This window comes from Manis javanica, chromosome X, assembly GCF_040802235.1.
Source record: "Manis javanica isolate MJ-LG chromosome X, MJ_LKY, whole genome shotgun sequence".
Taxonomy (NCBI): domain Eukaryota; kingdom Metazoa; phylum Chordata; class Mammalia; order Pholidota; family Manidae; genus Manis; species Manis javanica.
The window spans coordinates 111201742-111229149 of record NC_133174.1 but is presented as its reverse complement, the minus strand read 5'-3'; positions in this window follow the sequence as shown (position 1 = coordinate 111229149).

Genomic DNA, 27408 nt, shown 5'->3' with positions numbered 1-27408 from the left:
GATGTAATTCAGTGTCATAGAATAATTAAACATATTTCAGTGTAGTATATACGAACGGATATGTATCTGTGTGTGTGTATGTGTTTGTGCGTGTGTGAGTGTGTGTCTACCAGGTAAAGGACCCATGGTTCCAAGATCACGTGAATTTCTCATTCACGGTTTCTTTTAACTTCAAAATGACAAACTCTCAGCCTGGGGGAATCTCGCCGCCACCTCTCAGTTACTGCTCTTACCCATTTTATGGATTAGAGCCTTAAAATGCTTTGGTCGCTCGCTCGTTGGAACCTTCTGTTTATGTATCTATCAGGGCCAAAGAGGCTGAAGTACATTCATACATACATATTCCTGTATACAAGGAATGGTATATTATGGCAATTTCTTTTTCCTTTAGGAAACCAGGTTCCCCTGGTAATGGGAAATTTCCAAATGCTGGCGTTCATCTGTCAGGTTTGGCACCCACCAAGTCCCCCAAAGTTCAAAACTTATTTCCTAAATAGGAAGAAGGCAACAGAAACACAGGAATGTCAGAAAGCCTAGGACAAGGGTGTCCAAGCCCCGCAGCAGGTTTCAGAATTGCTGCCCTGCCTAACTGCTTTTTCAGGTGCACTCACCTGCACTGTGGCTTCAGATACATCCACGATTCCTGCAAGTTCCTGTCTGAGGGGACAAAATCACAAATGTTCAGCGTTTGGACTAGTGGATGAATTTAAGTATAGGATGCGATCTCATTAATACTTTTTCCTTTTCAGGGAAATGTCAGTGATTTATTTTATGGACCAATTTCTGCAGTAGGAAAACTCACATCATGTCAAGATTTACAGTGAAATTAAGTCAACACAAAGCAGTTAAGGAAAGCCAGGTGTCCCAGGAAAAGGAGGCACGGTCCAAGACCACATGAAAATCTCATTCACAGTTTATTTTAAAGGTACTAACTTCAACATGAGTAAAACCCTCGGCCTGAGGAAATATCGCCCCACTTCTCAATTACTGCTCTTACCCCTTTCTATGGATTAAATTAGAGCCTTGAAACACCTTGATCGCTCGCTCGCTCGCTCGAGGTAACTCTCTGTATCTGTGTATCTATCAGGGCCAAAGACGCTGAAGTACATCCCTGGTAGACGTGAATGGATGGCACAAACTCTCTGCAGTTCACTCTCTGGTTCTGCTTAGCTTCCATTTTTCTATCACCTGCACCCCCCATTCTTTGCACTACACTGTTCTGTACTATCTAGGCTGAAGCTTCCTTTAGGGACAGTTTTTCCTGAAGAGCGAATGTTATGGACTACAGAGAAATTACTAAATCAGGATAAACGCTTTTCACATGCAGCATTTACAAATGTAAAAGTCAATACCGAAATGATCCACAGTGAACTGATTTATCAAAATGTGAAAGAAGGCTAGGGACCCTACCCTGATTTGCCCCTGCCGCGGTTCTAGCACAACAGAGGAGCGCGGCTCGGTTTACCTCAATCCTGTGCACAACTATTTCCCTTGAGTCCCGAAAGGCAGAGCCCTGACCTCCACCCTAGGACCCAGGTGTTCAGGAGGCTCGAGTCCTCCAGGTGGCTTTTAGCTCGAGAGGGGCGGAGAGAGGCCTGTGGGAACCAAAGGGGCCCTGGAGCAGCCCACAAGCCCGGGAGTAAATTGGCGCTAAGTGGGGCTGTCACTTACCACAGGGCCGCGCGGGGATAGCGAGTGCGCTGGAAAACGCGTTCCATTTCCAGCAGCTTGAGGTGAGTGGGGAGGTGATGCTGCGCCTGCTGCGGCTCTTCTCTGGGCTCCTGATTCCCGATGGCGGTCTGCGCAGACTGCACCCCCTGCCCCACCTCTCCAGGCTCTCTAGCTTCTCTGCCACCAGTGCCAACGGCCTCGAGGTTTCGCACCTCCACCAGGCCAGAAGCTTGGCCGCCATGGTCGCCATTGTCGCCTTCTTGCTCTCTGCCTTCTGCAGGCCTCGCTTCTGCAAAGGAAGAAAGCCAAAGGCGAAGATCAGGGCGCTGGGGCCCAGGCTGTGGCAAGGAGGACGTGAGGGGCAGCTTCTAAGGGGTGTCCTGTCTGTCCGCCTCCCCCAGGGATCCTTCCTTGGGAGTTGGCTGCAGCACATGTCCCATATGGCACCGACCATGCAGCTCTTCACGGTCGTCCTCGGCTACCTGTCTGCGAAAGAGGACGAATTTGCGGCGGCACCCCTGCAGGGGCTCCATGTCCTGAGTGCGCAAGAGGAGGCTGTGTGTGTCTGCTGATTCTGCGCTGGGCTCTCCTTGGATCCCGGGGACACAGAGAGCGCCAAGCTGGCAGTCAGCCTCCTTCCCCTTCCTTCTGACGCCTAGACATGGTTACAGTGTGTCTAGTTGTATGCATGCTCTGGTTTTTGCAACACTTCCTGGGGCTTCGGCCTGCTGGGGTGCGCCCACCACCTGCTCCACTGCCTCCTCCCCAAGGCCTCCCATGGCCCCCACCACCCCAGCAGTCCCCGCCACTCCAGAGGCCCCCGCCGCATCACACCATGCCACTCCGGCGTCCCCTGCCGCGTCACCCCTGCCACATCGGCAGCTCCTGCCGTGTCACCCCGGGGGGGGCTCGGAGTCACCAACCCCTGGGTCGCCAGCTCCAACTACCTCAGCCCACACCCCCGCCACACCCACGGGGCTCTCCTGACCACCCAGGGCCTGGTCTCCATCGCCTACGGCAAACATGGCCCCAGGTAGTACCTCGACCGCCGTTGACTGGGCTGTGGTGACGACCGCAAAGATGACGGGTGGCCCCTGAGGTGGCTGTCGCTGAGGGAAGGCCCTGGGCACTGGGGCCTGACTTGAGGCAGGCGGGGTGTCAGAGGAGCCGGAGGCTGAGGGGACAAGAGACTATCTGTGGTGGTGCCTCAGGAGGCCCCACCACACAAAAGGCAGAGGGCCGACGTCAGGACTGGCCTCCCAAGGCTGTGCCTCTGACTATATGACTGTGCAGGAGGCCCGAAAGATGCCTCTAGAAAGGTGATGGGAGGCGGGGCTGGAAGTGTCAGCCAAGGGTCACGGCCCCCCTTCCTGAGCTCACTTGCTGAGAAGCAATGACTGGCATGCCCTGCATCCAATGAATGACCTTTAGGTTCTAGGATTCCTCACAGCACATATGAAAGTTAACTCAAGGGATCAAAGGCCTAAATATAAGAGCTAAGACATTTAGAAGAATACATAGGGATAAGTGCTCATGTTCTTAGATTTGGTTCCTTAGGTATGACACTAAAAGCACAAGTACCAAAAGAAAAAAAAATCAATAAATTGGAGTTCACAGAAATTTTAAAAATTTTCTTCAGCTTTGTTCTCTTGCTAGAGTTGAAATCCACGAAACGGAGAAAACATCTGTAAATCATGTATCTGATAAGGCTCTAGTGTCTAGAATATATAAAGAACTCTTACAACTCAACAAAATAAACCCAAACAACTCAATTTAAAAGCACACAGAGGACTTGAACAGACATTTCTCCAAAGAAGATATGGCCAATGAGCACATGCAAAGATGCTTAACATCATTAGTCACTAGGGAAATGCAAATCAAAACTATGGTGAGATGCTACTTCACACCCACCAGAATGACTAAGTTTTCTAAAAGCAGAAAACAACAAATGCTGGCCAGGATGTGGAGATACTGGAACCCTCATACGTAGCTGGTGGGAATATAAAAGGGAGTAGCTGCTGCGGAAAACAGTTTGGTGGTCCTTCGGAAAGCTGAACATAGAATCACCATACGACCCAGAAATTCCACTCTCAGGTATATACCCAAAAGAATAGAAAACAGGTGCTCAAACAAAGACTTGTATATGAATGTCCACAGCAGCACTCTTTACAGTAGCCAGCAGGTGGATAGGACCCAAATGCCCATCAATGGATGAATAGTTAAGCCAACGATGGTACATCCGACAATGGAGTATTATTCAGCCATTACAAAGGATCGGAGTACTGATACGTGCTGCAATACAGATGAACCTCAAAAACACTTTTTAACGTGAACCTCAGACTCAAAAGGCCACAGAGCGCTTGATTATATTTATATGAAGTATCCAGAATAGGCAAATCCAGCAGTAGAAACCAGATTAGTGGTTGCCAAGGGCTGAGAGGAGGTAGGAATAATGAGTGATTCCTTAATGGGTATGGGGATTCTGTCTGTGGGAACCGAAACTTTTTCTGGAACTAGGTAGTACTGATGGTTGCACAACACTGTGAATGTACTTAAGGCTGCCGAATTACATGCTTTCACTAAATGTTACGTTATGTGTATCTTACAACAGTAAAAAGCGTTGTCTAATTCAATCCTTCCACCAGCTCAGACTGTCTGTCCTAATTCATCTTACTTAGTGGTATCCTGCAGAAAATACTTGGTCATAGCCTAAATCCATAAACCAGTGAGCCTCGGGAGCCACCCACCACCAGCCTATGCTTTAACTTTGGTGCTAACCTAATTGCTTTTGTTTTTGGCTGACATATCTAACTGAAGGCCACTTCCCTCCATAGGATCTTTTAACATCAAAACAGAGCTTTGTGCTCAGTGGCTCATTATCTTCATTATCAACTGCCTTTGTTTAATTTTTAGTTCCCAAGGTTAATTGTTCAGTCTGTGCTTTACTCTAAAAGCCCTCTCAGTATTCAACAGCAACCCATCAGATTAACCACACATTAGTTTGAGAATGGACGTGCTCTTCTGGGGGACAATCTACTAATTTTCCAGTTGCTGATGGATGTTATTTGGTTGACAAACCTACACTAATGAAATACACATACATGCCCTCTCATGTGTCAAGTGATTTTCCATGTGGGTAGGTGTCCAGCCAACAATACTACATGCCTTAAGCTTTGAGATTTTGGCGTTTGAAACTGCAGAGGCTTTATTCCCATAAAAGTCTCTACTCTTTTCTTCCTGAAATAACTGAAAACATCTGCAGATGACTACTTTTTTGTGAAATACCGTCTTCTATCGCTTATAAATGAAAGTGCTGATTATTCGGTGTGCAAAATGGGACACAGCCTGTAAACTGCTATGCAAATCAAAAGGCAAGAATGGCAGTTCCTTCCCCTATTATGGAGCTATATCAGGAGAAAAAGAGAGTGCGAAAAGAAATTACACCTCTAACATGTGCCACATAGGACGCAGCTAACACTCACCTTCTTCACAGTTGAGAACTTGTGTGGTGAAGCCTTCTTTTGTGGGCTCTTCCGTGACTTATCACCAATTGAGAGTTCTTCAAAATCCTTGGAGACTGAATCAGATCGGATACGAGGTGGGCTGATGCTAGGTGGGCGTGGGCGCCATGGTGGGATCTGTCAAGGAGGAGGACAGAAGGAAAACGGTAAACTCGTGTGCTTTCCTCAAATTACTGGTGTTCTCTTGTTGCTTCAATGGTCGAAGAACTAGGAATCCGAAGTGAAAAAATCTGAAGGGAGGAAAGACTCTCCTACCTCCCTGCCTTCCCTTCCAGTACCTACTCAAACCAAAGACCAGCAGCTTTGTTTCACACTCTGGGCTGCTGCACACCTTTGCCAATCCCCAAAGACAGAAACTCGAGATTGTTTGTTTGATTAGAGCCAGATTTCTGGTGTTACTCCCTGCTGGTGTTAACTATACCTCTTCCTGGAGTCTCCTCTTAGCAAGTGCAAATGCCCTGAGGGAAGAGCATGCATGGGATGTTTGAGGTCCAGCAAAACAGCAGTGCGTCTGGAGCAGAAAGTAACAGGAGACACAGTCAGAGAGGCAATGCGGAGACAGAGCACGTGAGGTGAATGGGGGCATAGACGTCAGCCAATCCCAAAAGACCAGAACTATAAGACTGCCCTGAAGCGAACCCTCCTGCACTGTTGGTGGGAATGTCAGTTGGTGCAGCCACTGTGGAAAGCAGGATGGAGGTTCCTCAAAAAACTACAAATAGAAATACCACTCGACCCAGCAATTCCACTTCTGGGGACTTACCCAAAGAGAACAAAATCCCTGATTCAAAAAGATATAGGCACCCCTCCCCCTCGTGTTTATCGCTGCATTATTTACAGTAGCCAAGACATGGAAGCAACCTAAGTGTCCATCAGTAGATGAATGGATAAGGGTGTGGTACATGGACACAGAGGAATACTATTCAGCCACATAAAGAAAAGAAATCCTGCCATTTGCAACAACATGGGTGGATCTAGAGGGTACTATGCTCAGTGAAATAAGCCAGGCGGAGAAAGACAAATACCATTGGAATTCACTTATTTGTGGAGTCTAAAAGCAAAGCAAAAGAGAATGAACAAAACAGCAGTAGACTCACAGACACTGGGAAGTGGCTGGTGGTGACCTTGGGGAAGGGGGAGGGGTGGGGGGGGAAGGGGAGGAGGATCAAGGGGCACAAAAGTTCCCAATCCTAATATAAGTTGGCCATGGGGATAGTAGTACAGCACGGGAATATAGTCAATGATTCTGTAACATCTTCCTTCCTATGTGCACCAATAGCAACCGCAGCACCGGGGGCGAGGGTTTCATAATATGGGTCACTGTTGAACCACGGTGCTGTATGTTTGAAAGCAATGTAAGACTGTATATCAATGATACCTCAATAAAATAAAAGTGGCACAAAATGCAATTCAACTCTTCAACCACAATAAAATGAATAAAAATACGCTATAAAGTTACAAGACTACCCTGAAGCATGAAGAGATTCCAGAACAATAAACAAGAGACACGACTCTGTACGCTAAATGCATAATTCCAAGAGATAGCACGAGCCAAATGTATAGTACCAGGAAGAGGTGCTGTAGGAATTCGCGGATGACAGTTGCCTACGGAAGTTAGGAAAAGCCCAGGAGCACTCGTGACTTTCTGTGACTGACCTCAGAAAAGATAACTGGACCATTCCTCCCCCTTTTCCTAGAACCAAAGGCAGAATGGTGAGCTGGGTATATCATCCGCCTGACCCATTAATGCTGTGTTATGTCCCCAGGCACTGGAATCACAGGCCATAAGAGAACCGTATCTGGAACCAAGATAGTAGCTCAGATTGTCACTGGATGAACATACAGTGGTGGCGGGGAAATGTGAAGGGATGTGAGGGCCGCAAAGACCAAAGGGGTCCCTGGCGCAGTTTCAAACTAGTTTGGAAAGGACTACTGAGTAAACACGGGTGGAAACTCTGTCCACCCACTAAGCTACACCACTTGCCACTGGTGCCCAGGAGAAGAGAAGGCTCATCAGCTGGCCTTCAGAGCCGTGTCTGCTAACACAAATCTGTGGAGCTTCTTAGGAGCGAGAGGCTCCCTGGGCTGTCTGTTTGAGGTGTGGAAAAATACGATGTCAAGAAGCCCAGAGGAGACTTATTTTGAAACTCCTACAGAGGAACCCAACTAGGAGTTCCAGGACCGGGTTGTTTGGCGGTGGAGGCCAACCATAGCGAGGACAAGGTGACAAGCTTCGTCCCCACCCCACTGTGGGTGGGAGCACTCAGTTCTTCAGGTTCCCCCGATCAGCCTGGCACCATGAACAGCAAATACAAGTAAAGGTGGTGTGCTGTCTGTGCGAATGCACCTTCCAGATGAGCCCTCTTCCAACCTGATTTTCTTCCCTGTACCCAGCCCTCCTATGGAGAAACCCCAGAGCCCTGCTGGGGTTACTGTCATAGATTGTGCTTCTCACCCCAGTCAGCCCCTCCTGTTCAGAAATTTAGGTTACACAGACCAAGAGCCTTCAAAGCCCTAAGCAAGTATAGAGCACTTAATTTCTGAATGTGAGGCACAAGACAAGAAATTACGCAAACTCTCAGACCTAGGGAACACCATTAAGTCATTGAGTTCCTCTCCTAAGGGCAAAGGGGAGCCCCCGAATCCTTTCTAGGCAGGGGAGCAGCCTGAGTGTCTTGTTTCTTCTTTTCACCTACACGGGAACACCAGCAGGTATGCATCTTGCCTCCAATGAGCCTAGTGACTGCAAGTGTCAATATTGCTGTAGGGAAAAGGGACAGTAGTTCATGAAGGATTTCTTCTTTAGGATTTCTTTAGCCAGAGGAGTTTCTAACCTTTGAAGCCAGTGACAGCAATATGGAGTTGACTCGTCTTTTTCCTCTTTCCCTCTCCAGAGCTCCTTTGAGCCCTCTTCTGGACCCGTTCGCTCACGGTCCGTCACCACATTTGCCGTGTTTGCCTCTCCTGGCAGCGCTCAGCCACACATTGGTTTCAGCATCCCAGCCACCAGCGAGGGCTGTTCAGATTCTTCAGCTGCTCAGCACAAGATGGGTTTACACCCCCGGAAGCAAAAGAAGAGCCTTCGAGCAACTATAAGTCCTTCAGGAGGTCTGGGAACAAACTCCTATATAATAAAAGAGGAGTTCCAACCTTTGCCAAGTACTCCTAGGGAAGTGGTATGGTTTGGAGAATCCATACCCTTAAGTGGGGTTGATAAAGTCAAGGAAGGGCATTGTCCCAGGCTCGATGCCCCAGAGAGATGAGCAAATTTGCATCTAGTAGCGGGGGTGGGGGGGGTGGGGGGGGCGGGGGATGTTCTATCCAGGTGGAACTTGCATGGAAGGGACTGGAGAGAGCAGGAACAGTGACTTAAACCCCCAGAAACTGCTTATTGGATTAGCATCTGGGAATTCACTCAGTCCTCTTTGTAGAAGATATTCAACCACAGCCCAGATCAGGATTCTTTTACTTATCACTCAGATAAGATGTATGAGTTACAGATTGCAGCACCGTTCCATTCATTTGGACGTCAGCCTTCGAGCAATTCTAAGCACTCAGAACTCAGCTACTGACCCCTTCGTAGATCTCTCAGTGTCACACAGATGTGACTAAGTCCTGTCACATGACTTTCTACGAGGCAGAGCTATACTTTGGCAAGCCAGCTGCATGGAAATCATGGCTACAGAGCAGACGCAGAATCTGACAGCAAAGAGAAGCGACAGCTGTTAGCAGAGAGAGATGACAGAAATGATCTGGCACCATTTAGTGTGGGGATCAAGAACCCTTCCCACCTCAGGACCACACTGTATCACAGTTCAGTGTAACAGATCGTGTTCATTACTTGGGCAAGTCACCACACAAAGTTTTAACTATGTTCCCTGATCTCTGTTGAAGAAGACAGGGAGGTAATACCTTTGGAAAAGACTTTTACTAAAAGCCAAGAATGAGAAGGTGTTGCTGTCAGCTGGAGCATGTGCTTTGGTCAAACGCCCAATTTCTCAGTGACTCTGAGCTGTGAGTAAAGGGCTCTACTTTAGATGTGGAAGACATCAAGATTTCACAGTTACAGGCATTTAAAGGGAAGGACATTAAAGCACAAATAGTTGCCCAAGGTCAAACAGCCTGGTGGTGGCAGAGCTAGGGCCATAACCCAGTTTCCGATTTCCAGACCAGGACTCTCTTCACCCCACCATGTTGCTCTGAGCTTAGACACTTCAATTTAGCTTTACAAAGGGAACAAAGTACAAGTTGAAAGAACAGTTGGCGAGAGGATCTTCTTGGTTGGTTGTCCAACAGAGGGTGACCAATTATTATGCACTAAACCCTACGTATGCTACGTATGCTTTGGATACCTCACCATAAACCTGGGAGATGGGGAAGGTTGGCCAAGGAAAACATAGTGTGACCCTTCTGACTTTCTTCCTTCTGCGTAGCTTAATTTAGAAAAAGCCTGGGAAGCACTAAGAACACCTACTGCTTCCATGTGACTATCTCTCTGGCACATGGATGAATAGAAAAGGGTCCAGAATCATTTGTGACATGGGCTGCTGCCACTTGGTCCCTGCTTTGGATTTTCGTAGGTCTGCAAGTCCTAGGAGATTCCACCTTATCCCTAATTTATAGATATCGACTTGGAGAAATGAGCGAATAACTTGCCCAAGGTCACACAGCAAGCGAATGATGGAGCGGAGATTTGAATCCAGGTCTATCTGACCTCATTCACTTGAAAAATAAATCATTTTGACTCTGATTGGAAAAGATATATTCACCCCTATGCTTACTGCTGCGTTATTTACAACAGCCAAGGTATGGAAGCAACCAAAGTGTCCATCAACAGATGAAAGGATAAAGAAGAAGTGGCACATACACACAATGGAATATTATTCAGCCACAAAAACAGAAAGGAATCCTGCCATTTGCGACAACATGGATGGACCTAGAGGGTATCATGCTAAGTGAAATAAGCCAGGTGGAGAAAGACAAATACCACACGGCTGACTTACATGGGGAATCTAAGACAAAAGCAAAACAAAACCAACAAAACAGCAGTAGACCCAGAGACACTGAGAAGTGACTGGAGGGTGGGTTGGGGTGGGTGGGAGAAATAGGTGCGGGGAATAAAGAGGCACAAAATCTCAATCATAACAGAAATTAGTCACGGGAATGGAAGTGTAGCATGGTGAATATAGTCCGTAGTTCTGTAACATTTCTACGTTCGCAGATAGTAACCACACGAGCTGGGGGGAGGATTTAATAACGTACATACCTGTTGAATCACTACGCTGTATACTTGAAACCAATGTGGGAGCATAAAGAGTTGTATATTTACCTTTGGATGCATGTCATAAAGGCTTGCACTAAGCACATTCTGGACACTATTCAGTCCAGTGCTACTCTGACATTTCCCAAGCTGCACTGTAATGATCCGCAAACCTTGTTTACACTAAACCACTTTCAACCCTTTCCATGTAAGGGCTGAACCCTTCATCTTTTTCTCTCTGCCCCCAACCCCCGCCAAAACCCCACCGTCTTTCTCCTTTTGAGCTGGAAAGGCGGTAATTCACGCTTTCACTAGAATCCCTGCAAAGAAGCCAAACAGGATTTGAGTTCAGCTCCCAAGTCTAGTGAAGCAAGTTTGGGAATTCCAGCACTGCCAAGAACATGACTGCTGTCAGGCCTAACAACCCCAATTTCAGGTTTATGAGCTTGCAGTGTGGTTCACTGGCTTTCAGGGTGTTTCCGAGAGTCCCTGTAGCAAATCACTCAGAGATCAGCAACTTCAAATCTAGGTGAACCACTTCCAGTAGATGAAATGATCACCAGGTGATGGATGCCTTCGGAAATAACTGTCATCGTTAATGGTACTGTTATGCTCCCAGTGCAGCCATTTGGATATCAAGGACTTTTTTGCTGGTGCTTTTCTCTTTGACAACCTTGCAGGGCTGGGTGGAGAGCACGTCAGTCTGCTGATTCAAGCGCTTTCTTTTCCTCTTTCAGGTGGACCCAAAGCAGGGGGAACTGAAGAAAAGAAGAGTACAAACAAACCAAAAGAAGCTGAAAATAGACAGCGCAGGTTGGCATAGCTGCACCCTCCTCCAGAAACACGTTATTAGGAGCTAATTGCACAGTGCTGTGTGATAGGAGCTGTATAAGGAGAATTACCCAGGCCTGCTGTCTTTGGTCTTCAGGGAGCTTTCAGTTGAAGATGCACACTAACGTGGTCCAGGTTTCTCCATATAAACTGCCTATTTTATACAATCGCCACTTGTGTGGGATTTGGGAAAAGGATCACTCACACCCGGGCCCCTGTTTTCCCTAACTGAATTCCCAATCAGATAGAGATTTTTGTGCTTGTCTGGTTTTAAGTTTCTTTGATCCTCTTTAAGGCTAATGTACATGCTGAGCTCCTCAATGAGCCCAGATATCTGAGCGCAACCAGGGATTTCCCCTTCAACATTGTCTTGCCAATGGGTTCCAGCCTCGGGCAAGTTCGCTATGGCTTCAATGTGACCAAAGAAATTGACAGCAAAACATTCTTTGGAGTGAAAGGGTTTATTACCCGGCTTGTTCTCCTGGCGGTAGGTCCAGCACTAGCGTCTCTGCCTACCCGCAGAGCACTGGGCCAAGCTCTCCATATGGCGCAATAATAGCTTACTGCCTAAAGGTGTGGAAGCGGCAGCCTAGCAACAGGCCAGTTACATCATCAGGTGGTTTAAGTTCAGTGAGGATCCTGGACATAGGAACCTCAACTTCCCCACAGCCAGTTAAAAATAATAATTTCTATTGCTGGCAAGATGTGGTGAGGCTGGAATGCTCTAACAGCGCCATGATGATCATTCAAGGGTGACCACCATTCATGTCTCTTGAATCCCTAATGAACTGGGAAAGGCATAGCACTGCTCATAATTTAAAGATAAATTTATTATACAAGCAATGATAGGAATTTAAAAATCGAAAAGAAAACTCTATATCTCACCATGCGGCTTTTCAATTTCAAAGCCTTTCTGGTGTCTGTATATTCATACACAATGTTTACATAGTTATATACTTACACACTGATTCATTTATTACAGGCTAAGGGGTGAGCATAGACATATCTGTGGAGGAACAATGGAAAAAACATAGTATTTGAAGCTTTTGTATTCATTCTTTTTTCATATAGTGCTATGTTGAGTTCATTGTAATCATGATTATTAACAATGGTTCGAACTATAATCAAACTTTGTAATCATGATTTGTAATGTGACATCCCCTGAGTTGATGGACAAAGATTATTTAAGCATTCTCCTATTAAATGGATATCCAGATAATTTCCATTATTTATAATAATGTAGTCACAAACATCTTTGTACAATAATTTAATTCATTAAATTCATTTCCATTGCATAAATTGCCAATAATGGAATTAATGGATTCAAGTATATGTAATATTATATATGGTTTTGGAAATTTATGCATCAATTGTTTTAGAAAAGGTCAATAACAATTCATTTTGAAACCTGCATTGTTAGAGCATTCCAGTTTCACCACAGCTTGCCAGCAACAGAAATAGTTATTTCCAAATATGCTAATTAGTCAGTATACTGTTCATGATTTTTCACAATGAAAATAATTTAAATTATCATTTATATTCACTTTTTCTCGTTCTGAGAGCAAAATTTCCAACAGGTGTTCTGCAGCCTAAAGCCATAAGTGGGCTGCAGGTGTGTCGAAATATTGTGCTCTGTAATACTCTTAGTAGGGCTGGAGATTGCTAACGCTTCCTGAATGGTCACCCCCCACCCCACCCCACCCCCAATGAGTAGGTTAAGAAAAGTTTGGGAAATGCAGCCTTATGCTCACTGTTTTCCCTACTTCAGCTCTGTCTCACTCTCTTTTAAAAATTAAAAGTAATATACTTATTTTTTGAGCAGTTTTAGATTTATAGAAAAATTGAGCAGAAAGTACAGAGTTCCCATATGGTATATAATAATATAATAATAGTAATTGCAGTAGTGTGGTGCATTTGTTTTAATTGATAACCCAATATTGAAATGTTATTATCAACTAAGTCTATAGCTTACATTAGCGTTCACTGCGTTGTACATTCTGGGGGTTTTGATAAATAATGACATACATCCACCACACAAGTATATATAATGACATATATCCAAGCATACAAAATGGCTTCTTTGCCCTAAAAATCACCTATGCTCCATGTCTTGCCAATGGGTTTTAGACCCGGGCAAGTTCACTATGGATTCAACGTGACCAAAGAAATTGGCAGCAAAACGTTCTTGGGGTGAAAGGGTTATACCTGACTTTATTTCCAGGTGGCAGGTCAGTCAGTAGAATCCCATTCACTCAGAGCAAGTCTGCATGCAGCAAGCCGGTCTCTGCCTCTGGGCCCCTCTGTCTGCACAGCTGTCCTCTGGGCCCCTCTGTCTGCACAGCCATCCTCTGGGCCTCTCTGCCTGCACAGCTGTCCCACACAGCCGTCCTCTGGGCCTCTGTCCTTGACACTGCCACCGCTCCAGCTTCTGCTCTCCTGCAGCCTTGCAGCCCTGCCACCGTGTCGCACCCAGAGGACTGGGTAGAGCTCTTTTTATAGAGTCAACAGCCATGTATTGCCCACAGGTGTGCAGTGAGCTAGTCAACCATGACCAGGTGAGAATCCTGGCCACAGGAACACCCATTTTATCCACACCCCACCTATTCATCTCTCCGTCCCCAAACATCTGGCATCATTAATCTTATTGTTTTCATAGTTCTGCTTTTTCCAGAGCATTACATAGTAGGAATCATATAGTATGTAGCCTTTCAGATTGGCTTCTTTCACATAGCTATATGCATTTAAGCCTCCATGTCTTTTGGAAGCTTGATAGCTCATTTCTTTTCATCACTAAATAATATTCCAATGTATGATGTACCACAATTTGTTTACCCATTGCTTCCAAGTTTTAGCATTTATGAATAAAACTTCTAAAAACATTTGTGTGCAGGACATAGTTTTTCAACTCATTTTGGGTAAATACCAAGGAGCCCAAATGATGGAAAATTTTGTATGAGTAGGTTTTCTTTTGTAAATACTGTCACGTTGCCTTCCAAAGTGGCCCTACCATTTTGCATTTCCACCAGCAATGAGTGGGAGCTCCTATTGCTCCACATCCTGGCCAGCATTTGGTGTTTCAGTGTTCTGGATTTTAGGTATATAGTGATATATCACTGTTGTTTTAATTCACAATTCCCTAATGATGTACAGCGTTGAGCATTTGTGGGGGAAATTGAAGTGCCTGTGGCCAGGACCCTCACCTGAACCTAAACTACTTGATTATGTAATTGGCCTACTGCTAGGCTTCTGCTTCCACACCCATAGGCAATAAGCTATTATTGACTGAGTCACTATATAGAGAGCTCTGCCCAGTGCTCTGGGAAGAGGCAGAAACAAAGGAGGATTACGACCTGCAGACTGTTGTATGCAGACATAATTCTAGTGCTTGACCTATCACGAGGAGAACAAGCTGGGTAATAATCCCTTTTACCCCAAGAATATTCCATTTTCATTCCTCGGCCTCACTGAATCCATAGTGAACTTGCCCAGCGCTGAAACCCACTGGCAAGACAGCATCTGTTCGTATGCTTGTTTGACACCTGTACACCTTCTTTGATGTATTATCTGTTCAGATATTTTATCCATTTTTTAATCAGGTTGTTTGCTTTATTGTTCAGTTTTAAGAGTTCTTTGTATATTTTAGAATCCCAGTCTTTCACCAGGTATGTGCTTTGAAAATATTTTCTCCCAATCTGTAGCTTGTCTTTCCATTCTCTTAACAATGTCTTTCACAGAGCAGTTTTTAAATTTTAATTAAGTACAACTTACCAGTTTTTTCTTTCATGGATCAGGCTTTTTGGTGGTGCTTCTAAGAAATTATTGCCAAACCCAGGGTCCCCTAGATTTACTCACATATTATCTTCTAGTAGCTTTATAAGTCTAAAATGTCTAAAATCCACATTGAATTAATTTTTTTTGCATGTGGATAACCGGTTCTAGCACCATTTGCTTAAAAGGCTGTCCTTTTCCATTGGATTGCGTTAGCTCCTCTGTCAGAGATATGTTGAATATTTGCTTGGGTCTATTTCTGGCCTCTCTGTTGCTCCATTAAACTATTTATCCTTTTTTTTTTTTTTTGCCAATATCACATGGTCTTGATTACTGTAGCTTTATATTGAATCTTGAAATCAAGCAGTGTCAGCACCCCGACTTTGTTCTTTAAATATTGTGTTGGCTATTCTGGTTCTTTTACTTTTCCAGGTAAACTTCAGTTTGTTGATATCCACAAACTGGGATTGTGACTGGGATTGCATTGAATTTACAGATCAAATTGGAAAGAATTGGCAACATAAAAATCTTGAGTCTTCCTACCTGTGTACATGGAATACCTCTCCATATATTTACATCTTCCTTGATTTTTTTCCATCATGGTTTTACACTTTATCCCATATAGATCTTATACATATCATGTAAGAGTTGTAACTAAGTATATTTTTGGTACTGGTGTAAATGATATTGTGTTTTTATTACAAATTCCAATTTTTCATTGCCAGGTACATAAGCAAGCAAGTGAGTTTTGTATATTAACCTTATATCTTGCAACTTTGCTATAATTGATTATTAGTTCTAGGAGATTTTTGTTGATTCTTTTGTACTTTTTACATAGACAATAATATCATCTGCACATAAAGATAGGTTTTTCTTCTTTTCCAGTCTGCATACTTTTATATCCTCTTCTTGTCTTACTGCATTAGCTAGGACTTCCTATACAACGTTGAATAGAAGTGGTGAGAACAGACGTCCTTTCCTTCTTCCTGGTCTTATGAAGAAAGTACCCAGTTTTCACCATTAAGTATGATGTTAGTTGTAGGGTTTTTGCAGATGTTCATTATCAAGTTGAGGAAGCTCCTCACTATTCCTAGTTGCTCAGAGATTTTATAATGAATGGATGTTGGATTTTGTAAAATGTTTTTACTGCATCTATTGATATGAGGTGATTTTTCTTTTTTAGCCTGTTGATATGATGGATTACAGTAATTTTTAAATGTTGAATGAACCTTGTATACCTAGAATAAATCCCACTTGATCATGGGGTATAATTCTTTTTATACATTGTTGGATTTGATTTACTAATACTCTGTTGAGAATTTCTGCATCTATGTTTCTGAGAAATACTGGTTTGTAGTTTTCATTTCTTGTACTGTCTTTGGTTTTACTATTAGGGTAAATACTGGTTTCATTGAATTAGGAAGTATTCTCTCTGCTTCTATTTTCTAGAAGGGATTGCAGAGAACTGGCAGAATTTCTTAAGTGTTTGGTAGGATTCACCTTCTAGAAATTCACATTTCTGTTTTAGCAGGTTATTAATTATTGATTTAGTTTACTTAATACACATAGTCCTGTCTAGATTGTCTATTTCTCTTTATGTAATTTTTAATAGACTGTATCTTTCAAGAACTTGTTCCATGTCTTCTAGGTTGTCAAATTTGTGGGCATGGAGTTCTTCATAATATTCCTTTATTATCCTTTTTAATATTCATGGGATCGGTAGTGATAGTCCCTCTTTCCTTTATGATATTAGTAATTTGTGTTTTCATTCTTTTTTCTTAGCCTAGCTAGAGGTTTACTGATTTTATCAGTCTTTTCAAAGAAGCACTTTTTGGCTTTGTTGGTTTTTCTCTATTGATTTCCTGGTTTCAATTTCACTGATTTATTTTCTAGTTTTCATTATTTACTTTTACTGCTTACTTTGGTTTTAATTTTTTCTTTTTCTAGTTTCTTCAGGTGAAGGCTTAGGTTACTGACTTTTAGATTTTTTTCCTTCTAATATATGCACTCCATGCTATAAAATTCCCTGTAAGCACCACTTCCAGTGTGCCCACAAATCTTGATAAGTTGTATTTTCATCTTCATTAGTTCAAAATATTTCTAAGTTTCTCTTGAGATTCATCCTTTGATTTGTATTATTTGGAGGTGCGCTGTTTAATGTCCAAATATTTGGGTAATTTTCCAGCTACCTTTCATTGATTTCTAGCTTAACTTGATTATTGTCTGTGAACATGCTTTGCATGATTTCTACTTCTAAGTATGTGTTAAGGTGTGTCCTACGGCTCAGAATGTGATCTATCTCTTGGTGAATGTTCAAGGTGGGCTTGAGAAGAATGTGTATTCTGCTGCTGTTAGATGGAACATTTCATAAATGTCAATTAGATCCGGTTGATTGTTAGTGCTGTTCAGGTCACCTGTTTCTTAGCTTCAGCTTGCTTCATCTCTCAAATTACTTGAAAGAGGGCTGCTGACATCTACATTTAGGATGGTTATGACTTCTTGGACATAAGTATAGTCTATTTAGCAATTCAAGAGTAATTATGTAAGATTAATCCAAGATTTAAAAAATCAAATATAAAATGATCTTTCAGCCATAACCTCAAAACAGTATCCACAATTCCATTCACTGTATTCTATGGATAAAAAAGGAAAAGAGGAGATATACCACTATTTGAGTCAACTGGTCCTAAAGTTGGTGTGAAGAATTTTTCAAAACACTTAGAAAGAAGGAAGAATATCCCTATCATGCCTCACAATGCTCAAATTACACTGATAGGGTAGAGACTGATCCCATAATGGTATTCTCTCTATAAATGAAGGCCTCTTTACTGAACTAAATACTAATTCACAGCTCAGATTTAAGTGTACATGATTCATTTGCTTTAAAGGTACTTACAGTGCCTGCATAAAACCTGGTGCAGTTCAGATCTACTGGGGAAAAATCTATCTCAAACATGGAAAAGTTAACTAATGTCTGGAAATGATGTCTAGTAGTGACGTCTATTGGCCACTTCCCCCTAAATACCTGGCTCCTATAAGGAATCTACTCTTCCTATTAGTCTATTAATGATAATCATTCAGAGAGGAAGCTCTAGCCCCTGAGTCAAAAATGGTATTTGAGATGTAGAAAATGTGGACTCTGAGCAGCTTCAATGCTTGTCCTTCAAGAGAAAGTCCAAGAGTTTTATCTGTGAGCTGTAACCTCATCATTGCACTATAATGCAAAACTGGACCAACTCCTTATTCATAATATTCAACCGGAGCTTTCTGAAGGCCTGGAATTTCCCAGATTGTCATTTAGAGAATAGGAGCACAGGAAAAGAGTCCACTACATCCAATACCATTAAAACTAATAAGGAGACTTGGCCCATGCCAAAGACGGAATAAGAGGAGCCAGTTTTAACCTGTCACCTCTAAGCAACTCCTCTGTACCCTCCCACCTTCCCCCAGAAAAACACTAAAAAATGTATGAAATATTAGTTTTGCAAGACACTGGCCTTTAGGCAATTAAGTGCATCATCCTTGAAAGATGGGAAATAAATGAGGTGAGCCTACAGTTGCCATAGTACTTTGCTTGAGAGAGTTTCCAGTCTGTGGCACAGGGAGGGTGAAGTCAGGTAGAGCCTGGCGGACTCTCTCAGTTGGGGAAATGGAGTTGGCATTACATAACCATAAAGAGGACAATCCACCAGGAAGACAATGCAATTCTAAAAGTGCGCGTACCAAACAAGAGTTGCAAAATGTGTGGAGCAAAAACTGATAGAAATCAAAGGAGAAATAGACAATCCAAAATTATTGTTGGCGACTCCAACACCACTCTCTTGGCAACAGATGCAACAACTAGACAGAAAAGTCACCAAGGATATGGAAGAATTCAACAGCACCATCAACCAACGGTATATAACTGGCATTTACAGAACATTCTACTCAACAATGGCTGAATACAGATTTTTTCCAAGTGCCGATGGGACATTTACCAAAATAGACCATAAACTGGGCCGTAAAACAAACCTCAATACATTTAAAAGAACTGAAATACAGAATGTGTTCTCTGACTACCATGGAATCAAACTAGGACTCAATAACAGACAGGTAACAGGAAAATCACATGGAAACTAAACAAGACACTGATAAATAATCCATGGGTGAAGGAGAAAGGGTCAAAGGAAATAGAAAAATTCTTCAAACTAAATGAAAATGAAAATGAAAATGCAATACACTGAAATTTCTGGATGTACCTTAGTTGCTGAGATGGATATTTGTAGCAAGAAACACTGACTTTGGAAAATAGGAAGAGTCACAGATCAATAATCTAAGCTTGCATCTTAAGAACCTAGGAATAGAAGAGGAAAATAAACCCAAAGCAAGCCAAAGAAAAGAAATAAAGACTAAAACCCAATGAAGCTGGAAACAGAAAATACAGACCTGTCATATTGGCAGGGGGACATACAAACAGATCAGTGGAACAGAACACAGAAATAGAATCACACGAATATGGCCAACGATCTTTGACAAAGGTGCAAATAGAATTCGATGGAGGAACAGCCTTATCAACAGACTATGCTGGAGTAATTGGATATCCATAGGTAATAATTAATTAATTCAATGGATAAATCTCTGAGTCTCACACTTTATACAAAAATAAACTCAAAATAGGTAAGAGACTTAAATATAAAATGTAAAACTGCAAAGTTTTGGAAAAAAACATAGGAGAAAATATTCAGGGTGTACGACGGAGCAAGTTCTTAGATTTGACCCCAAGAAGACGATCTATCAAAGGAGAAAACTGATAAATTGTACTTCATTAAAATTAAAAACTTCTGCCCTGTAAAAGGCCCTGTTAAGAGCTTGAAAAGCCAAGCTACAGACTGGGACAAATATTTGCAAACCACATATCTGACAAAGGACTAGTATCTAAAATATATAATATACCTATCAAAATGGCTAAAGAAACTTTTTAAAAAGTGACAATGCCAAATGTTGTTGAGGTTGTGAAGAAACCGGATCACTCATACATTGCTGGTGGGTATGTAAAATGTTTAACAGTCACTCTGGAGAAGTTTTGTGGTTTCTTTAAAAACTAAACATACACTTAGCATACAACTCAGCAACTGTGCTTCTAGCATTTATTCCAAAGAAATGAAAACTTACGTACCTACAAATACCTACATACAAATGCTTACAGCAACTTTATTAGGAAAAGACAAAAACTACAAACAATCTAGATGTCCTAATGGGTGAATATTCATGGTTTATATTCATACCATGGAATATTGCTCAACAATAAAAAGGAACACATTCTTGGTATATACATTATACCGAGTAAAGAAAGGTTGTCCCAAAAGGTTACATACAGTGTGATTTGACAAAATTGTGGAAGTGTTCAATATATTAGTGGTTGCCAAGGGTTAATGATGAAGGGTTTGAGTAGCAGACAAGTGGGTGTGACTATAAAACAGCAACATGAGGGGCCTCTGAGTGTGAGATTCAAGTACCTTGACTGTATAAATGTTACATTCTAGCTGCTGTTTTACTATAGTTTTTTAAGATGTCACCTATGGAGAAAATTGGATAAAGGACATATGAGACTTTCTATATTACTCCTTATAACTGCATGTGAATCTACAATTGTCTCAAAATTAAAAGTTGAATTTACCAAACAGCAACTATATGTTGCCTACCAAAAACACAACTTACATAAAAAGCCATATTAAGTTAAAAACAAAACTATAGAAGATGTACCATACTAGCATTAGTCAAAAGAAAGCTGGATTAACTACTTTAATGTAAGTAAAAGTAGATTTCAGAAGAAATATTATTACCTGGCATAAAGAAGTTTATTTCAGAAGATAAATGGTTCATTAATCATGAGAATATAAAAATCCAAACATGTTCTCTGACCACAACACAATTAATTTAAAAACCAATAACAGAAAAATATCTGGAAAATTCCAAAATATTTGAAAACTAAATGACATGGCTCTGAACAACATACTGGTCAAAAAAGAAATCAAAATGAAAATTAGAAAATATTTTTAATTGAATGAAAATGAAACAGCAGCATTGTCAAAAACCGTGAACTAGTGCTAAAGCAGTACTTAAGAGGAAATGTAAAGCATTGAATGCCTATACTGAAAAACAGGAAAGGTCTCAAATCAATGACCTCATATTCATCTTAAAGAACTAGAAAAAGAAGAGTAAATTAAATCCAAATTAGGCACAAGAAAGGAAATAAAAATAAATCCAGAAATCAACGAAATAGAAAGCACAAAAATAATAAAGTCATTGTAATCAAAGGTAATTTGAGAATATATCAATAAATTGATAAAATTTCAGAAAGACTAAGAGAAAAGGCATAAATTACTAATATCAGAAATGAGAAAGGTGACATCACTATGGATTCTATAGATCTTAAGTGGATAGTAAGGAAATATTATGAACACTGTTACCCCTGTGAATTTGACAACGAAGATAAAATGGACAAATTCCTTGAAAGACCCAAACTACCAAGGCTCACTCACAGAGAAACACATAACCTGAACCGACCTGTGTCTATTAAAGAGATGGAATTTGTAGTTAAAAATATTCCCATGACTGAATATCCAGGACAATAATTCATGGTGAATTGAACCAAACATTAAAAAGGCAATAATGACAACCCTACCAAACTTTTCCAAAACACTGAAGAGAAGGAATATTCCCCAACTCATTTTATAAGGCCATCATTGTATTAATACTAAAATTAGACAAAGATATTACAAGAAAACTCCAGACTAGTATCCTTCAAGAACACCGATGGGAAAATTCTAAACAAAATATGAGCCTACTGAATGCAACAATATATAAAAAGTAGATTTCATCCCAGGAATGCAGGGTGGAGCTAACATTAGGTAATCAACTAATGTAATTCATCATATTAGCAAACTAAAAAAATCATCTCAATAGACACCGAAAAAAAATATTTGACAAAATCCAACATCCATTCCTGACTGAAAAAAATTCAGCAATCTAGGAATAGAACAGAACTTCCTCAACCTAGTGAAGATCAAATGTAAAATACCTACAAGTTGACATCATTTTTCATGGTAAAAGACTGAATTCTCTAAGATCAGGAAAAGACAGGGAAGTCTGCCTTCACTTCTATTTAACCTTAGACTGAAGGTTATGGCCACTTGAGTAAGGGCGGAAAAATAAAATTTATCCAGATTGGAGTAGAGTAACTAAGGTGTCTTTATCACAAATGACATGACTGTCTATGTAGAAAATCTGAAGGAATATACAAAACAATCTATTAGAACTAATAAGTACATTTAGGAATGTGGTAGGGCACAAGATCAATGTGTAAAATTTTATTTTATTTTTATATACTAGCAAAAAATGATCACAAATTGATTGAAAGATCACACCATTAACAAAACCATTATATATAAAATACGTAGGGATAATTCTAACAAAAACTATAAAAGATCTGTATGCTAAAAACAACAAAACACCACTGAGAAATATTGAAGATCTAAAGGGATTTATCATGTTCGTGATTCTGAAGACTTTCTAATGATAGAAGATCTATTATTCCTAAATTAACCTGTAAATTTAAGGCAAGCCCCATCAAAATCTTAGCAGACTGTCTGTTGGAACTGACATGTTGACTCTGAAATTTATATGGAAATGCAAAGACCTAGAATAATCAAAATAATTTTGGAACAGTAGAACAAAGTTGAAGGACTAAAACTACCTGATCTTAAGATTTAAAATATAGCTAGAGTAATCAAAACAGTATGACCGATATAGCAGTAAAAATAGATCAATGGAACAGAATAGAGCCCTGAAATAGACTCACACTGATTTGTAACAATAATGCAAAGGCAATTCAGTGGAGAATATTTTTTCAACAAATTGTGCTAGAACAATTGAATACCCACATGTTAAAAAATGAAATTCAATACACACCTCTGTCCATATAAAAATTTAACTTGAAATGATTCAGACACCTAAATATGAAACCTAAAATTTCTAGGAAACATATGAGAAAATCTTTGCAACCTTGCAAATATTTCTTAGATAGGGCACCAAATGAGACCTGTAAAAGAACAAATGGATAAAATGGACTAACTAAAAATTTTAAACTTCTCTTCTTGAGAACACCCAGTTGAATAAAAGCCAAGCCGCAGATTGGAAGAAAATGTTTGCAAAACATCTGACAAAAGACTTTTATCCTGAATATATAGAGAACTCTCAAAAGTTGATAATAAGAGAAAAAACAATTAAAAAAATGGGCAAGAGACTTGAACAGAGATTTCACAAAAGATGTATGAAAGGCCAATAAGCACATGAATAGATGCTAAAACATCATTAGGCATTAGAGCAATGCAAATTAAAACCACACTGAGTTACCTCTATACAGCTTTTAGAATGGATAAAACCTAAAAGCCTCAGCATACCAAGTTTCGACAAGGATGTGCAGGAAGTAGAATTTTCAAACACTGCTGAGGGTAATGTAAAATCAAACAACTACTTTCATACAAAATCAATTTGGCACTTGCTTACAAAATTAATGATGCCCTTACCATATGATTTAGTCACTCTACTCTGAGTTACTTACCCAAGAGAACAGAGCATATGTACACACAAAGATGTGTATGAGAATGTTCATAGCAACTTCACTTACAGTAGCCTCAAACTGGAAACATCTTCCCATTGTCCACCAGCAGGTGAATGGATAAAAAATTGTGGTATATCCATACAATGGAATACTATTCAGCAACATAAAGGGATGGACTATTAACACACAAGTGACAACATGGATGACTCTCAAAATAATTTTGCTGAGTGAAGGAAGCCAGACACAAGAGAATACACACCCTAAAGTTCCATTTATGTAAAACTCTAAAATAATACGAAGTAACCTATAGTGACAGAAAGCAGATCAGTGGTTCACTGGGCACAAGGATGTGGATATAGGAAAGAGGAAGTAATTATAGTGGGGATGAAGAACTCTTTGGAGTGATGAATATGTTCACTATCTTGAGTGCGGTGATGGTTCACAGGCATATACATACGTCAAAATTTCCCTAATAATTTAGATATATACAGTTTATTGTGTGACATATCTCAATAATGTTGTTTTTAAAAATATTTCACGTTGGGACAGACTGTAGCTTTGCAAAGCGCCCAGTGTATTCTTAGGTGAGTATATGTCAGTTTTCTAAGTGTCAAACTTTGATCTTAACATTCTTTTGAAGCACCCTTCCCCAAGATACTTGTCCTCTGCTATTAGCAATTAGAAAGTAAAATGGAAATCCTAAGATAATATTTTAGGTGCTATGGTATTTAGTGGTCCCATGTAAAGTTTCCAGCATCTTCTCAAGTTACATGTGGAAAGGTAAAACAGCTCTGGTGTGACTGGGCCTGGATATATCAAAAGACAGTTAATATATATAAGACTGTGTGTGTGTGTGTGTGTGTGTGTGTGTGTGTGTGTGTGTATACATACATAATATATATGTATATGTTACATATATAGTTACTATATATCCTGAAACTATGGGATTTTTTAACACCTGTGGGGTTTGTGCTGTGGTGATGTGGCAGGAAGGAGAGTCAGAGGTAGAATTATAAAAAAACAAGATTATAGGGGCAACTTCAGAGTTTAGAAAACAGGACAGTTTAGGTTTGTCACGTGGGACAGAATGCAGAATGCTGGGTGAAGGGCATAACTGGGGGAATTAGATGAACAAAACAGGAAAGCAGTTAGGGAGGATTAGGGGTGGATATGGGTAGAGCATGTAGAAATGGAGTTGTAGGATAAATCTTGTTCCTCAGTAACCAAAGGAAATGAGAGTATTTGTTCTTACCATGGAATCAGAAGTAAAAGAAAGAAACACGATGTAGGATCACAAACATTACAGGGGACACGCAAAGATCAGAGTAAATTCTAAAATTTTGTTTTATGTATTAATCTTGGGGCACATGTAGCTGAGTGGGGCTGTGGACATACAACCTGAATAATCGGAAAGCCGCAACTTAGTCAATCTTAAAAAATGAAGCCTTAGCCCTAAAATTGGGGAATTTGAGAGTACTGTATGCCTTCCATCAAGACTTACTCATAAATGTGGCACTCCTTTCACAAAATGCTGACTACATGTCTCTAGAATCTGATTTAATTGTCAATGGCCTTTTCAACTCTCATTATTAAAATAAAGAACGAACATATTTGGGGTACTACTCTTCCATTAACACTGTGTAAATTCTTACTGCCTTAAGACAGCCTTTAGAATGAAAAAGGCCTTTGTGGGCAACTGCATCAGATGAGAAAACAAAGAGGTAGGAGAGGCTAAGGCTAGAATAAGAGCAAGAAGCTACTGAACATGTGACAGATTGAAAAGCTGTAGTTTGACTATTTGAAACCACTATTTCTCAGTACAAAAATCCAAGGAGCTTCCTACAGGTTCTCCCACAAAATTCCTCCATTGTATAGCAAATGCTTTAATTGATGGACAGAGAATGAGGGCACAACAGGGCTGTGCCAAACAAAAAGACTGTGCTCTTAGAAACCTGGTCCAGGAAGGGAAAATTCTTTCCCTCTAATGATTGGGAATAGAATAAAAGTGTTTTTAAGGGTCTTCTACTATGGGGAATACTTTTGACCAATTCAAGCATATTACATCCAAAACCAGTCTGTCACTGGAGGTCCTAGCCATGGCAATTAGACAAAACAAGAAAATACAAGGAATCCAGATTGGTGAAGAAAGAAGTTAAACTGTCACTATTTGCAGATGACATGATATTGTACATAAAAAACCCTAAAGACTCCAATCCAAAACTACTAGAACTAATATCGGAATTCAGCAAAGTTGCAGGATACAAAATTAACACACAGAAATCTTTGGCTTTCCCACACACTAACACTGAACTAATAGAAAGAGAAATTAGGAAAACAATTCCATTCACAAAGCATCAAAAAGAATAAAATACCTAGGAATAAACCTCACCAAGGAAGTGAAAGACCTATACCCTGAAAACTACTAGACACTCTTAAGAGAAATTAAACAGGATACGAACAAATGGAAACTCATCCCATGCTCCTGGCTAAGAAGAATTAATATCGTCAAAACGGCCGTCCTGCCCAGAGCAATATACAGATTCGATGCAATGCCTATCAAATTACCGACAGCATTCTTCAACGAACTGGAACAAATAGTTCTAAAATTCATATGGAACCACCAAAGACCCTGAATAGCCAAAGCAATCCTGAGAAGGAAGAATAAAGTGGGGGGTATCTCACTCCCCAACTTCAAGCTCTACTACGAAGCCACAGTAATCAAGACAATTTGGTACTGGCAGAAGAACAGAGCCACAGACCAGTGGAACAGCATAGAGACTCCAAACATTAACCCAAACATATATGGCCAATTAATATACGATAAAGGAGCCATGGACATACAATGGGGAAATGACAGTCTCTTCAACAGATGGTACTGGCAAAACTGGACAGCCACATGTAAGAGAATGAAACTGGATCACTGTCTAACCCCATACACAAAAGTAAATTTGAAATGGATCAAAGACCTGAATGTAAGTCGTGAAACCATAAAACTCTTAGAAAAAAACATAGGCAAAAATCTCTTAGACATAAACATGACCGACTTCTTCATGAACATATCTCCCTGGGCAAGGGAAACAAAAGCAAAAATGAACAAATCGGACTATATCAAACTGAAAAGCTTCTGTACAGCAAAGGACACCATCAACAGAACAAAAAGGTATCCTACAGTATGGGAGAATATATTCATAAATGACAGATCCAATAAAGGGCTGACAGCCAAAATATATAAAGAGCTCACGCACCTCAACAAACAAAAAGCAAACAATCCAATTATAAAATGGGCAGAGGAGCGGAACAGACAGCTCTCCAAAGAAGAAATTCAGATGGCCAACAGATACATGAAAAGATGCTCCACATCGTTAATCATCAGAGAAATGCAAATTAAAGCCACAATGAGATATCACCTCACACCAGTTAGGATGGCCAACATCCAACAAACAACAACAAATGTTGGCGAGGTTGTGGAGAAAAGGGAACCCTCCTACACTGCTGGTGGGAATGTAAACTAGTTCAGCCATTGTGGAAAGCAGTATGGAGGGTCCTCAAAATGCTCAAAATAGAAATACCATTTGACCCAGGAATTCCACTTCTAGGAATTTACCCTAAGAATGCAGCAGCCCAGTTTGAAAAAGACAGATGCACCCCTATCTTTATCGCAGCACTATTTACAATAGCCAAGAAATGGAAGCAACCTAAATGTCCATCAGTAGATGAATGGATAAAGAAGATGTGGTACATATGCACAATGGATT